The sequence below is a fragment of the Ictalurus punctatus genome, chromosome 26 (assembly GCF_001660625.3).
Source record: "Ictalurus punctatus breed USDA103 chromosome 26, Coco_2.0, whole genome shotgun sequence".
Classification (NCBI taxonomy): Eukaryota; Metazoa; Chordata; class Actinopteri; order Siluriformes; family Ictaluridae; genus Ictalurus; species Ictalurus punctatus.
Window position 1 is genome coordinate 16,429,622 of NC_030441.2, and position 16,759 is coordinate 16,446,380.

Here is a 16,759-nt window from a genome sequence, read left to right on the forward strand (position 1 = left end):
TCTCTGTCTCTCTCTCCCCATCTCGACGTGATTCATTGGGTTCCGCCGGTTCTTTTCTTTCCTTTCTTTTCTTTTTTTTTTTTTAAATTTAAACCGGAGACATTCACCCACCAGAGAACACACCAGATGGTCCAGCTCACTGATCCTTTTTTATTTGTTCTTTCTAACACTTTTTTTTTTTTTTTTTTTTTTGGACACAGTCGTCCATCTAGCCATCGAGAATACGACACAGAAGACAAGCTGAAGGGTTATATAGTACACTTGGGGAAATTAGTTTTCCAGGAATATGTCTTAGATATCCTGTGAGTTTTGGCACGTGGGGAAATGTGGAAATAATCAGTGCTTCCGGAGCATAGAAAGAAGAGGGGAAAATAAAAGGGGGGCAGGTGGCATTTTTCACACTTAAAATAATAGTCACGGGAAGGGGGACAAACTGACACGAATTTTCCACTCACGTCAAATGGAGTCCGTCAGAGAGGACGCAGATCTTTTACCTTCTCCTAGAAGCGATGAGGGTAATATTGTAATTCAGATTTATAGATTTAAAAAAAAAAAAAAACATATATATATTTATATATATACATATATATATTTCTGGCATATTGTTTAACCATTACTGGTCACTTGATTACAGATTGTGTGGGTGTGGATTTGTGTATGCTGATGTCACTAATTTACATAGATAGTATTAGAAAGATGCAGAAAAACAGGACGTCCATCACAGTGAAACATTATCGATCAGAAATAATATGATCTACCCAAGCGGTGTACACTAAAACAGGTGTGATGAATTTGCGATAAGTTCTGGTACTAGTAACCAAGCTAGGCTCATAGATCTGACGCAAAGCTCAGTGGAAAATGTGTGTGAAGTCTTTGTGTAACAGAAAAGCATTGGCCCTACTGTATCTTCGAGAGGTGGCAAGTTCGAACCCTACCAGTGCCATAGCCATGTGTTAAAACTGGGTGAGAGAGATGTCATTACTCTCCCCCCGTCAGAGTAACACTAGCCAATCGGTGAGTTCTTGTATGCAGAAAAGGGCAGATAGCAAGTGTTACTCTGACCTGTGACGCAACGGTTCAAAATAGATGCTGTTGACTGGCTTCACGTGTCTCGAAGCAAGCACATGTTAGCCTTTAACCTCCCTGGCTGGTAGCTGTGGGAAGAAATGGGAGGAAAATAAAATGAAACAAACAAACAAATAAATAAATAAATAAATAAACAAACACCGCTGCCTAAACTTTAATATTAAGATGACTCATATGGCTTTTAAGCTCTACCTAAAGATTCCTACAGTGGTATATAAACACGAACACATACTGTATATCAAGGACATACTTTCAGAACGATGCATAATTCATATCTAATAAGCATTCAGTAGGCTGTGAATGTAATGAATGCTAAGAGTATGGCTACTACATTAAAATGCATGAACTGTAATTTTAAAAAAAAAAAAAAAAAAGGAAAAACACTCAAGCTAATGTACTGGAAAACGAATTTGCAAGACATCACAGTGGCATAATTTTATAGAGCGTTAAAATGTACTTTCAGTCCGCGACATTATTGGAACGGCAAGCGCAATTCCTTTGTTTTTGTTGTAGACTGCAGACATTTGGGTTTGAGATCAAAAGGTGAATATGAAGTAAGATGAATTTCAGCTTTTATTTCCTGGTATTTCTGTGTAGACGTGTTAAACGACATAGAACAGCGCATTTTTGTATCAGACCACCCAATTTGTAGGCGAGCAAAAAATATTGGAACGTCTGACTGACAGGTGTTTCGTTACCCGGCTGTGCCCAGTTTGATTGAGTGTTTAAACGATAAATAGCTCTGAACGTCCACTCATGGATTTAGACTTTTCACAGTTTCACCTGCATTTGTTGTTAAAAAGGATAAACCAACACGAAGATCAGAGAGCTGTCAGTGGTGTATAGCACAAACAAATGAGTTGGCCTGGCCGTTCCAATAGTTTCAGAGGAGACGAACAAATAATACTAAGGAGATAAACAAAACAAAAAAAGGACACAAAAACGTCAAATCTTTGATGCATATACTGTATATAGGTAAATATATCAAATATTTCTGATTATCTGAGATTGTCTTGCTCCATTAGTAATTTAATAACTTTTTTGTCTTATATTCAGGCATTTATTATTATTATTATTATTATTATTATTATTATTATTATTATTATTATTATAAGTAAAATTATCTACCAACAGAGCAAAAACAATTTCAAGGTTAAAATACATAAAGATGTCTACAAATAGCATTAATATTCTTATCTTTGTTTTCATTGTAGTCATCTAATGAGAAATCTTATACAGATTTGACTATAAATTTTCACAAAACGTTGTAGTATAAAATAACAGCCCAAAAGAACATCACAGAGAGTAATATAAGGATGACACAATTATCATCATGTGGCTAAAAAATTTTTTTTTTTTATAAAATAATAAAATAAAATAAAAAACGCTCCTGGCTTCATTTCACAAGAGGCTCTTTTCAGTAAAAGGCACAAGGCTAATATTATTTGCACATCATATTTGTATAAGGAGCAGATGATGGGGAGGGTTGAGCACACCGCCATGTCATTAAATGGAAACAAATACACTTTACTGATTGCCGCGGTCATAAACCGTGAAAGGAGACTTTGTCTCTCTATAAACCCGCTCCATGACTACGAGAGCTGAGCAATGCAGTCGAGTAAGTGAGCACGGGTCAGGAAGTTTTTCCTCAACAATCCTTCCATACGCTTAAAGCAAAAAAATCACCCTGGACGACTTGCTAAGCTTTAGGTTTAACATATGAGCTTAAAAAGCATCCGGGATTCATTTTGTGATGGAATTGTTGACTTTTTTTTCTTTGCTCGTTTCATCTATATATTCACTTACATTACCCATAATGCCGTTCGACTACCTGTTGATTGTGGCGACAATAAGATGCAGCCCTCGCTTCACCTCTACCTAAAGAAATCAGTGGCAATGCAGTGGCACTTTAATCCTTTAACCTTTCCAGCTCTTTAGCCGAGCCGAGTCTCTGCAGTAACTCAGCACGACTGCGTCATGTGGCTACACTGTATTCTGAATCCGACGTTTTCAGCAACATGGCCACTACTTCTACAGTGGACTTCTCACTGATATGACTTTACTGGAAAATAGTGAGTGAGTAAAGAAGCTCTTTTGGTTTTAGGAGCTAACACTGAAACCTGACTGTTACCCTTTATGTTTTACGAGTGCACTGAATTTTCTTCTCCTATTAGACGCCTTTGTAACTGTTCTAACAATAACAGTGTCACCTTGTGACATCAGTGCGGCAAACAGCTGCTAACTTCTCATGGGAATACTGACAAAAGACAGCACCCAAGAACAAATTAGCACCCGAATCTCTAAACACAAACATATTTAATGTATTTCAGAGTGTATTCTTTTAAGCACCCACATACAACACTTCTCTTTTAAGTACATAATTGAACTTATTCAAGCCAGAACCAAGCCCGGATCAGACCGGATCTCAGACCTGATGTAGACTGGAACTGACAGTTTGGCCATTTCCCCGCCCCTATCTAAATTTCTCCCTAATTTTGTCTTGGAAAATTCCGTTCCACCAGTTAGGTCCCCCTTATTATGCGACACCTACCAACCAGGGAGGGCAAAGGCTAGCACATATTTCCTCCAAGGCACACGAAGCTATCCGATTGTATTTTTTCAAACTGTTGCTCATGCAACTTAAAGCGAGGGGGTGGGGGGGAACGTAACACATACTATCCGTGTGCTATCTACCCTCTTCAGCATTCATGAGCTTACAGATGCCCATGATTGGCTAGTGTTACTGGTCACTGTGATTGACAGGGGAGAGAGAGTATGCCACTCCTACTTCCCTGAGAGCACAGCCAATTATGCTCTCTTGGACTTCGTGCCACTTTTGACCCAAAACTAAGATTGGTTGCATTTTGCAATTTTCATCCAAATCCTGGTCAATGGTGCTCAACGCTTATGTAGGCAGATTTGCTTTAGTATGGTCTGCTATCGGGACACAGCCATGGACTGACCTGATATCATCTCCATGACAACAAAAAGGCTTCATATACAGACTGTTTGCACTCTACTTCACAATTATTGGCACCTCTTAAGACTGGGCAGCCAAAATGATATATAGAATAAACATCTGCTCACACAACTGGATAAAGTGAGTGAGCGAACACATCACATGTCAGGACATTAGCCTACCGAAAAGACAGCAAGTTAGCGATGGCCCATTCATGGCTTATCAACATCGTCTAGCCCACATCCCCAAAGAATGATGGTGAAGTCACTGATGGACCAGTTTTGTTTGTACAATAATATAAAAGCACTAGACATGGCAGCCATTACCAACCCATATATGTGATGTATAAAGTAAATATCCACCCACACAACTGCAGAAAACGCTTACCTTTTCTTGGACGAAAACCAATTCTCATGACAGCTGAGCAGCAAAATGCAACTGAGTGAGGAAACACGTGTCAGGATGTTTGTCTCAAAAGCGCTACATACTGCAGGCTTAACCTGCCAACAAGATAGTAAATTAGTGACGGGTAGCCCATCCTCTAGCCCACATCTTCACAGAAGTAGCAAAAATCAGTTTCATGTGGTCTTTCGTGAGACCTAACAGGTTGGCCATGACATGACAACATCTCCATGACAACAGAAAGTCGAGGTATTATCGTGTGCTTATGAACTGATCTTTGTGAGCTACAAAGAAAGCCATGAAAAGCATCTGAAATCTCTATTCGCTGTAGTATTCATATTTCCTGAATGTTTCTATCAGTGACTCCTACATTTGATATGTATCTGGTGTATTACTAAACACCTGAGTTTGACCATAAATATCAGCACCGTTCAATAAAATGTAGCAAAAAATGATTGGGTACCCCATTGATCCATTATAAATTCTGTACCAGGATACTTTAGCCACCTGGTTACCTCTGCCAATAGTTTACGACTCAGCCATTAATAAATCTTCCAAATACATAATGAATAAATACAGAAAACCGACACAAAATGTACGTCTTGCAACGATTTCTCAATCTCTGGATTTGAACCCTGATGAAAACATTGCACATAACACAAACCAAAGAATAGAAAGGAGCGGAATAGACCAAGATTCCACTGTAGACTTGTGTCTCCAACTTTAACTGTTAACTGTACCAATAATTATGAATCTAGTCATTTTAAATTAAGTTCTTTCAGTGCTAGTTGTTCTGCGCCGAAATGATGGAATTCTTTACCACTGCATATTCACCAATTGGATTCTATTTCCCAGTTTAAAACCCAGAATAAAACTTATTTCTTTAGAATAGCTTTTATTGATTTGATTGATTGATTCTTTTTAAATAATTCTATGTTTGTGTTTTTGATGTTTGTATGTTTGCTTTGTATTTTATTGATGTTGTATGGTGTCCTTATTATTATTAAGGTATTATTATTATTATTATTATTATTATTATTATTATTATTATTATTATTATTGCTACTGCAGAAAAAAAAATCCGTTTAGTATAATCATACTCAATAATTTTCCTGCAGCGTGCCAATAATTCTGATGTTGACGCTACAGTATTATCAGTGGACAAACGAATTAACACAACTCTGGGTCAGCAAGAACCCTCAGATTGTTCCTGTCCCTCATGCACATGACACTACAAACACACACACACTCAAACATGCAAACATGAAGCATGCAAATACAAGTACGGTACAAATATGCAGTGAGATAAATACGTAAATACACTCATGGGGCTGTATAAACACCACACTATATTTAGTGGTCAGTGCAAGGGGCAGGCGGGTTTAAAAAAAAAAAAAATTTTATTCCTCATTCCTTTCATTCCCTGACTGAGTGGAAAGAAAAATTCAATGTACTAATGGCTAAAGGGACTTTATTACTGCTTGCAAACAACCCCCTAATGAAATCAAGTCTAATTTAGGAGCTGCTGCTGCAAATAGTAGGCTTGTGGGGGGTTTGTGTGTGTGTGTGTTTTATTTTACCACAGCAACAGAGATGTTCAAAAAAAAAAGTCAGTGTAGTAAAACTAAGACATTAAAGAGTGGAAAATACGTGAAGGTTGCTGAAGCCTAACAAATCTGGTTAAATTTTATTTAGTACTAATTAGGCGTCCAGTTTTGTTTTTGTTTTTATTAAGGGATTACTCGATGAATCATTGTCAGTTTAAAGTAGTAATGAAGTAGCACACTGAAATGTGTCCACTGAAATAAAATACATTTTAAAAACAGATTTAAAAGTATATGAACTGAAATTTCACAACCTTTCTACCAACATGGTCTGGAAAAGTAACTATTTGCTTGTTATGACTTGTTACGCATGAATTTGAAGAAAATCCAACCACGTTTTTGTGGATGAAAAAAAAAAATCATCTGTGAGGGAATCAGTTTCAGAATCCCTGATATAGATGTCTCTATGTGGTGTTTTCGAATCATTTCTCATTTCTTCCTACTAGGGACAGGATAATAGCTGTGCATGATTAAACAGTGAACATAATTTCACGTTGATCCTACGATGAAACCATTCCAATTACTATGAGTAAAATGAGGGCTGTGGGATATGACAATATCCTGTTTATAGAAACTAAAATCAAACTCTTTAAGATTTGTAACGAATATTTAAAAGGTTCAAAATGAAAACGCAAGTACACAAGTACATTTCCTTAAGTGCCATCCACCTCTGCTTGCTAATACTTGTATCTATAGCACGATGCTAGTGTGAAGCTGTTAGCATGAACTGATGGTGCGTTCATAAGGAAACCAGGGGGGAACAGTGTGCTTTTGTTATGTGAATGTGAACACATGATACGTTTATCAATCCCACGGTTATAGTCGGGTGAAGACTGCTGCTAGCAACTGGGAAATACGGATGCCTAGCGTAAACTAGTAATACGTTTACTAGTATTAAACTAGTAGGCACATAATTACTGTGCCTATTGTCCTGTTTTAGTGTCTTGTGTTGTTTGCACACGTTTGCACGTGCACTTTATGTAGAATGTGTAGGTCTTATTTAGTTCTACGAGTCGTCTCATGTGGTCAGTGTGTCGTTTTATGCGGTCATGGAGGAAGGTTGGATCGTTTCACTGTGTACTGTACCAGCTGTCTGTGGTTGGAATGACTATAAAGTCACTTGACTTGACTTGAACGAGCTTATGATTGCGGCTAATGATATATCTAGCTAGCACATCGCAGTGAAGTTTTTATGTTGACGAAACGTTGAGAAGGTCAACATTTTACCTCAGATGTGTTGGTGAATTACCATAACAAAAAAAAAAAAAAAAAAAAAAAAAAAAAAAAAAAAAAGGGAACTAAAATGAAACTTTTAACGAGCTCCACCATAGTGAAAAACCATCAACACTTACTGTACCAGAGCTATCAGGTCATTGTGACCACACAGTGAACACACATCCCTATTACTAGTCTATTATTAGTTACTAGCATTTTGGGCTAATTATTAAACGAATGAAATCTCACAGGAGAAACTCTCTTTGTTCCAAGTGTTTTAGGCACTAGAGTCTAGACTGCACACAAAGCCCTCAGCAGAAATGCAGCAAAATGAGTTTTTAATATAATGCCGTTCTACTGGGCCTGTAAGGGCTTATGTCAAATAAAGCTATGGTTATTATCCCTGAGCCCCAGGAGTTTAATAAAAAACAGATTTGATCTTTCCTTGCACACTCTCCCCTCCTGGTGAGGCCCAGAGTGCTAAGATAGCTGATCCTAGACCAGAGTATGTGGTTCGCCTCTAGTATTAAACAACTGGACAACACTGATCCAAGATCAGTCCACATTTTCTCCAGTTCTCCTGGTTCTGTGATCATCCGTGATCTGTGATGTGAGCTACAAAGCCGCAGTGACAGAATGACAAGCTACTGGGTTTTCTGTTCAAACCTGACTTTTTACACTGATCCCAGACAATGTTACTCTTGCACTTACAGAGCTAATTTAAGTGACAGGCGTAAAAAGCTGATTCTGGATCTGCGTTAAAAGGGCAGCCTGTCACCTGCTGCAAGCCGTTGTTCTCTGTAAATGTCGTGGCGGTTCTCCCTCACACTGTTCTCTTTGCCAAATTGAGCTTCCGCACCATGGCAGTCCGGTACGTCTCACGCTGAGCTCTGCGAGGGTGCTAAAGGCCGCCAGCATCATTCAGCGGCGGGGAACAAAAGCTAGGGCGCAGGCCTATGATTTTCAGCATCCTGGCCCCCCGCCAGCCCCAACACTGGGCCCTTTTGGAGTAAAAAAGGCTCCTACTGTGTGCAGAAAAGGCCAGGAAAGCACTAAGGAGCGAGAAAGCAGGGGGAATCCATCGTCTCCGAGGTAAGGACATTGTGCACACGAAGATGGATTTATTAATAGAACATGCACAGCATACACTTTCACACATTGTGCAGACACACACACACACACACACACACACACACAACAACAACACAGGAAGGCCCTTGAGCAATCAACTGCCTCAGTATGTCTCACATATCACCAGGAAATGCAGACTGACAAGCAGGAAATATGCCAAGAGCTCATGCCCCTGTGAGCTTTGGCTCTCGGTTTTTGGAGAGCTTTTATACATGGCTTACAAGCAGATTATTGGGATGGGGGGAAAAATTAAAGGACTGACAAGAGTGAATGGAGGATTAGTGTCTCATAAGCCAGATAAAATGACCTGTGGGTGAAAATATTACTTCAGTGATCTGAAAGAGGATTGTGAGGCAAAAATGGATGTTATCTTCCTCTGTTCTTCTATATTCATTCATTTCCCCTAGGGACACTACACAAGCTACTGCATCAAACCATGTAGAGATCTTGTATGCACTTATTATTATTATTATTATTATTATTATTATTATTATTATTATTATCTAGATACTCATATTATAACACGTTTGTCCTTGAGATATTAGTTCACAGATAGCAGAGAATTAAATAGAACCGAATTCGATGGTCTTGATGAGCCATTAACCCATATACTACAGTACAGAGATCTGCAGCGCCCCCAGTGGTCCTACAGTGCCAGCGCATGGGTGTGCCCCAAGCTGTTTTAGCACAATAACATAAATCTGGTGCTGAATCTGATTTAGTGTTTTAAAGTGTACTATACTACATAAGGAATAAAAACCATTAGTCAGTGCCCTACCTAGTTGGCTTGGGAGCCATTTGTGATCCAGGCCATGTATCTTTCCTGTCTCCTGTATCTGGAAAGTGTTATCCAGCCTTGAGCTCTGGACTTCACCTGACACTCTGCAGATGCAGTACTCTTCAGCTCAGAGATGGATCCTCTAACAGGAAACCGATGAGCGAATTGAATCATTTTGTTCCTAGGATGAAAATCACAGTCTGAAGTGGACGATGCGGTCGCATGTCAACCTTGGATGCAAGTATCAATGGCACGATCGATTGATATAGATGTTAATTAGTGGCTGCCTTTGTTTGCTCTCCTCATCCAAACGAACGGCTGTTTGTTTGCAGCCTGAAATCCAATTTAGTGCAAGATGACAAGCAGCAGCCTCTCCTCCTGCTCCTATATAAGACCTGATAATATCACTGCCTATTGACAAAAGCCAGTCTTGGTTATTCCTAGAGCACCCGAAGCTAATGTTAGCTCCATCAAACTTCATTTGCCGTAGTATTTATATTCACTTTTTGCACGTTTCTCAGAACAAAGCTTTATTATGTAAGGAATGAAATACTTGGGGGTTGTGCTATTCTAGGAAAACCAACCAACGACATTATGATTATTTTCCTATAACAGCACAGCCTGTAGTGTTTTATTCTTCTTAAACTACAGCAATTAGCCAACAGTTACCAGTCGTTTATTAAGTAAAAACAATATTATACTTTTTTCCCACAATTTATAGTTACATGCAATGTTGTGAAACATACATGACACAAGCTAGTTCCTGTTACTGCTTATGTTACAAACAACTGTTCCCTCACCAGCCTCTCTCTTTTGTTTTTTGGGGGTTTTTTTGGTCTCTCTCGAAGTTAAAACGACAACACAAAAACACATCGTGTCATGTTCCTGTGAAACCGCAAAGCACAAACTCCTCTGTCTTGAACTTGGACAACTTCAAGTCACAGCTTGACGTCTGTTATAAAGCACTGACACTGGAGACTCCTTCCAAAAATGCTAAATTAATAAATAAAAGTCTTCTCACAGAAAATGGAGCAGGAACTACTGTCCGATTCACGCTGTTATAGGAACATTAATCAACACACACCAACACAATATTATATTATATTATATTATATTATATATACACACACACACATACATTATATATATATATATATATATATATATATATATATATATATATATATATATATATATATATATATATATATATATCTCACACACACACATTATATATATATATATATATATATATATATATATATATATATATATATATATATATATATATATATATATATACACACACATTTTTTTTTTTTTAATTCATAGCTACTACTAAAATCCCTGCTACAACTTTACCATAAAGAAAAAAAACAAAGTATATTACTGTACAACAAGAATTGCATAGCAATGTTTCATGGAAGTACTAAACGTAACAAATTCTCATGAAAGGTTTTAGATTATTATTTTATTTTTTTTTCAAATCTAATCAAATCCAATCAAGTGGCTTTATTGTCATTTCAACCATACACAGCTGGTACAGTACGCAGTGAGACGACATACTCGTTCCATCAAGACCATTGTCCTACATAGAGCGACACAGGACTACAAGAGACTACACAGAACTAAATAAGACCTACTCATTTCTACATAAAACATAGCACAGGACAGTACAATAACTACTAAAACAGGACGACACCTACTAAACCAGTACACACGACAGTCTAGTGTGGAAGTGTCCGATATAGCAGGTAGTGCAAAAGAACAACAACGTCATAAAAATGCTGTGAAAGTAGACAGAACCTACTATGACACAGTATTTAGCGGATCGCTTATCAGAATATAAGATGAGTAATGGCTGGAAACGCTTTTTCTTAGATGGAGAATACGAGTACAGCTGTATAGTTTCAATGGGTACAATTTGGCCAAACATTAATAATTTCACCACACGATCAACAGTATTTACAAGTTTCTGAGAATTGACAGCACCGTGCGCGTATCACATACTGTATGACACGTTTAGGACCCAGACATATGGGCTCAGAGTTTAGCCCCTTTGGCCATTATATGAAAGTTTGCATCAGGATATGTTTGTTTGGGTGCGTGTGTGTGTGTGTGTGTGTGTGTGTCTGAAGGCAAGAGGGAAAAACAGCTGTGGCCCTCCATCTGTCAGTTCCCAAACACTGGCGCACTACAGGAACATGAATTTAGTCACACTGCAACGACGAACGATGAAAACGATCTAAAAATATTAAGGACGATGATTGAATTTTATCGTTAAGAGAATACTACCATTCAAAGTGGGCATTCTAAAACCTCTTACCTTGTCGTAAACACTACATACTGCTACAGGAGCGAGCATCTGATATCTCCATGGAAACAACTTGATGTCTTAATGCATCAAAATCAACAATTTACCAGGTAATTAAAATAATAACCACACTTTAGTGGTCAGAATCTCTCTGCTATGAAAAGAGTAAGGAACGGAACATAACCGGGAGCATGCTGTTATGGGAAGATAATCAACAACAGAATGTCAAGGCATTTTAAACAAGAGCAATTCTCCAATAATGATTTTTTTTTTTTTTTTTAAATTCATTAAATAACGACACGTCATACTTTTTATCCGTTTAGAGATACGTTTAATGTTGTGGAATGTCCAGGAGTTAGTTTGTCAGTTCTAGTGTGTTGTTGTTTCTATAGTAACAGCTTACATATAGTGGACACTGTACATAAACAAATGTAAAGACACCGTTAGTTAACATTTTTCAAAGGAGTCTCCAGCGTCAGCAATTTTTTTTAACGGTCATATCTAAAACCACCGTCTTAATTTATAATCGATAAACACTGGGGAAAACCAGAGTAAGTTCATAAGCTGTATGAAGCTGTTTTCTTTGGATAAGGAAATATTTCACATTAAAATGATCACACGCTCAGATGTAGAGAGAAAGGTAAGTGTGTGCGAGGCCCGGATGTTATTTTGGTACGTTATTATGTTGCTAGCCTTCTAGATTATCCCCCAAATAACACATAATTATATAAATTGCAGGAAAACACGTTCATCACACTTCCATCTGATGTCTGCGGTCCAATTTATTCTTCGAGTCCTTGAGTCTTCCCTCTGCAGGTAACCAGCTTGTTGGCCAGCTCTGCCTCTGTGTTTGCGCATACGACAGTCTAATCTGAGCTCGGATGCGAAGCAGGAATGAGCGCTCTATAAATATTCATCACCTTTAGTCATCACCTGTAAATATTCATCATCAGTTACTGTGTGGCTGGGGAGAGAAGCAAAAGGGTGACACTGTTATAACGCAGGAGTTTTCATGGAGTCATACATCTCGCTGTTTATTGCTCATACGACAAGAGTTTTCGAAGTAGTCGACCGTAATTTTAAAAAAAAAAAAAATTACTTGTATTATTTCTCAAAAAAACCCAAAAAACAATATTAATGATAATGAGTCTTTATTGGGGACGTATGCATTACAGCACAGTGAAATTCTTTTCGTCGCATACCCCAGCATGCCAGGAAGTTGGAGCAGAGAGGGTTAAGGGCCTTACTCAAGGCCCCTGATCAATAACCCCGATCCTTAACCGTTAAGCCACCACTACCCCTGGAGCAATAAGTGAAAACAATATAAAAGCATACAATACTTATACATATATTGTGATGGAATGCCTCGATATCTGGACCACAAGAATATTGGCACCTTTCAAGAGAATGGACAAAACGTAATGCATAAAATAAACATTACACACAAGGAATAAAATGTTCTATTTTCCTCCAACACAAAAAAAATCTATTTCATAAGAGCTTAAAAATTAAATAAAAGCTTTTTTAAAAAAAATGTCATCCTTAGGGGGGGAAAACAAATAATCATTTTTTAAATTTCTCTCATCCTCTAGTGAATCTATTGACCAAATATACGGCCGGACGCATTTAGTGAAAAATGAGGACTGCGTACAAGCAAAAGCCCCCAAACCCACTGAAAGATATTGTGGTGGATCGGTGATGCATGGGGCCATTTTGTGTCTGGTCATTCAGGGACGCTTGCGAAGATCGATGGCATCACCTGGCTGCCTGTGCCATGAGGCTTAAACATAATTGGATCTTTCAACAGGATAATGAGCAAAATATATATCCATTTTTGTGGACACAAAATCAATGTTTTGCATCTCCTCTTGTCAGAATTAAAGAGAAAAGTCCACATATACAGAAGAAAGTATATAAAGGATGTTAAAACACTTTGCACGAAGGTGTGGCTGAAGACATTCTACACGACTCAAACCTTATACATTACAAGAAGAGGCGCAGTTTGGTTGCTGCTAGGATGACTCCCTCAAGCAGACATCTTTTGCGCTTTTAGTATGCATCATTTACCTTGAAAGGTGCATATGATGTCCATTTAAAGCTTAAAAGTACATCCTAGTCCATTAAACTCTTTTGTAAAGGTATATTATATTTACATTTCCAGATAAAAGATATGTTAAAAAGGTACAAAAGGATAAGGATACCCCTCTAGCGACAAGAAAAGGTAGAATTAGTACTACGTTTTTCTGCCAGTGTAACGTGCCAATACTTTTGAAACAGCACCCACGTTTAAGTACGTTATATATTTTTGCTCACGTTGACAATAATTCTGTAACTGAAGTGAAAAAGGTGTTTTGGATTTTCTTCCCCTTTCTTTGTTCTCAATTGAATCACCTTTCAATTCCCACCCACCAGTCAGCTCTTCCCATCAGAGCACGTTTGACTCACACCTCCAGGGTGTGGGGTTCAAATTTCCATCGCTGCCCTGGGTGTAGAGTTTGCATGTTCTCCCGTGCTGCGGGGGTTTCCTCGTGGTACTCCGGTTTCCTCATCCACTCCAAAGATATGGATGGTTGACGTGTCCAAAGTGGCCGTCGTGTATGAATGGTTGTGTGTGAAATGTGCGTGTGTGTGCCCGCCCCATGCTCCCTGGGATAGGCTCCAGGTTCCATATGACCAAAAAGGATAAGCGGTATAGAAAATAAATGAAGAGATACTGTCAAACTCTGAGGAAAGCGCTATCTGCCTTCTTCCACATACACAAACACCAACAGTTGGTCAAGATCACTGTGGTTGACGGGGTGTGGAGAAAGTTATTCTCTCTTGATTCCCAGCCTCGGATGGCTATAGCATCGTCAGGATTCAAACTCGCAATCTCTTGCTAATAGGGCGAACCTGTTTTCTATTCTTAGTGCACAGACCTTCTTGGACATTTCTTTGGTGCAATACGGTCATGAGCACACTCGCAGAGAATCTGAACAGAGCAGGGGAGAGTCCTGACCTAAATATCAAACCCCTAAAGCACATTGACCTTCTGTCAGTCTCTTCTGTTTGGGCAGAAGGGGGGAGGAAAGAGGACGATGACTACAAAGTGTGTGTGATGGGGAAGTGAATGGTTTTACTGACATGGTTAGGAAATACCCCGAACTGACGGGACTTTCCTCGCACACCACCCCGAGCTCCAAACCCGTCTCCCACACGAAGTCAGAACAGAGGATGCACTGTGTTCCACGGTCAGATGTTTCACAGCTTAACAAAGGCATTTGAGGTCAACACGAGAGAAGGATGACGCCAGACCTGTAAGCTTGTCCAAGGAGATTTCTTAAGAATATAAATCGACAGGAACTGACAATCTGGAAATATGGATTCAAATATTATTGTAAAGGAATACTTAAGTGTTTTCCAACCAAACCTCTATTTACCACTTCGTATAGTACGTGTGATTACAGTACATAAGGAGTTCACCATTCTATCCTCTACTGAAAAACCCTCAAAAAAGATTTGAATATAATCATAATGTGCAATTAATAGAATTTTGATGGCAAAATGTTAGAAATGTTAACTTCAAACCTCTGTTAATGGTTTTCATTCCATCAGACCCATTACACTACATTATTTAAGCCTTAATAAAAAAAATAAAAACAATTAAAACAAATAAGATCAAATCAAACCTCCCAAATGTTTGGGTTCAACATCACACTTCCCATGACTTCATACAATGTATCGTTTTAAAACACTGTTCGAATTCTCTTTAAATTGCACGTACCTTGTTTCATTCAAGAACTGCCACGTAATCACAGAACGTATGGCGGACATTTCTTTTAGAACAAACTCCGCGTATTTCTCTGCGTCGCCAGTAAAACTGGCAAGAGATCATCGACGATTTTACAGAACTGCAAGACTCCGGCACCGGGATTTTTTTTTAAAAAGAGCGTACGACTTTCCCATGATTTCCCTTGAATAAAAATTTTCAATGAGTCTCCTTTAACAGCTGGATGCTTACTCTCTACACTTCTTCACTTCTAAGCGACTTGGATTTCAATAAAAGCATTTAATTACGCCATGCAACACTTCACAAAATATGAACCAGTAATGAAGGGTAGGGAGGCCGAGTCGAGGGCCAAAGCACTCCAGAATTCACTCTCGTTCAGAACATCAGCTTATTAGTAAAACATTCATGAACCGATATGCTAAAAATGCTGGGATCCTGTGGGACTGCTGTCCGACACTCCCGACCTACATTTAGAATAATATTAATATTAGGGGTATTAAAACTAAATACATTACGGGCCAGTCGAGTTATAGAAAATTCCTTGCCTACAAAAGGTCAAGATAAGCGACTAACATGCCTGAATGGCGACGAGATATCTTGTGATGTTTAACCAGTCATGATAGTTTATGTTTTATAATAATAATAATAATAATAATAATAATAATAAATAATAATAATAATAATAATAATAATCCATCCAGGGTGTCCCCCACCCAGTGCCCCGAGTCCCCTGGAATAGGCTGCAGGCTCCCAGTGACCCTGTGTAAGATAAGTGGTACAGAGGTATGGATGGATGGATGGATGGATGTTTGGTTTTGTACTGGCATTTCATGTCATCACTTTTGTCCAAAGCCAAGGTATATAGTTCCAAATGGAACCCTTCTAAGAAGCTTATCCAATGAAGCCTTAAGCAACCTCAAAGAGACCTTTTCCACCCTCCACGAGTCTAGATTATATTTTACTCAAAGATGAGTGACAAACATGTGGCCTGGCTTTGTTTTTCCAACTGGAAAAATCATTTAAAAGATCATAACGAGGATGTCGGGACGATTCAGCAGACGTTGGAAGTACAGTACAGACGCGGGGAGGAGAATTGCATTACATTTCATCAACATTCAAAACAGACATGCTAACGAGATAGAAACGCGGCTGTTTCCTGCATGCTGCATATTATACTGCAGTGGCTCCCTGAAAACAAGCGTTTTGTCATTTTTGTCGGCGCACAAAAGGGAAAAACTGTACGTCCAACCTGCTGTCCGTTTGAAGGAAACCAAACCAGCTGTGGGATTAGGAGGAGGAGTGGAGGCTTGATATGGGAAAGTGACTTTTGCTTGTTGTTCAGTCATATCTTGGTGGATGGAAAGAGCTAAATTTGCTCCTATCTCCCACCATTTCATCATGACAGCCCTTTAAACAAAGCCTCCTCCTTTTCTAATCAACCAAGGGGAAACTTGGCTTAATCCTTCATGGAACAGTCAATAAGAAAGATCTCAGAGGAATA

At 38.6% G+C, this 16,759-nt stretch overlaps 1 long non-coding RNA gene across 1 annotated transcript; it reads left to right on the plus strand.

Moving 5' to 3' along the window:
* The first annotated feature begins 11,719 nt into the window (after positions 1-11,719).
* On the plus strand, positions 11,720-14,054 carry LOC108258547 (uncharacterized). Its single transcript, XR_001810697.3, has 3 exons — positions 11,720-12,129; positions 12,228-12,305; positions 13,082-14,054. It is a non-coding gene; the product is annotated as an uncharacterized LOC108258547 (long non-coding RNA).
* The last annotated feature ends 2,705 nt before the right edge of the window (positions 14,055-16,759 follow it).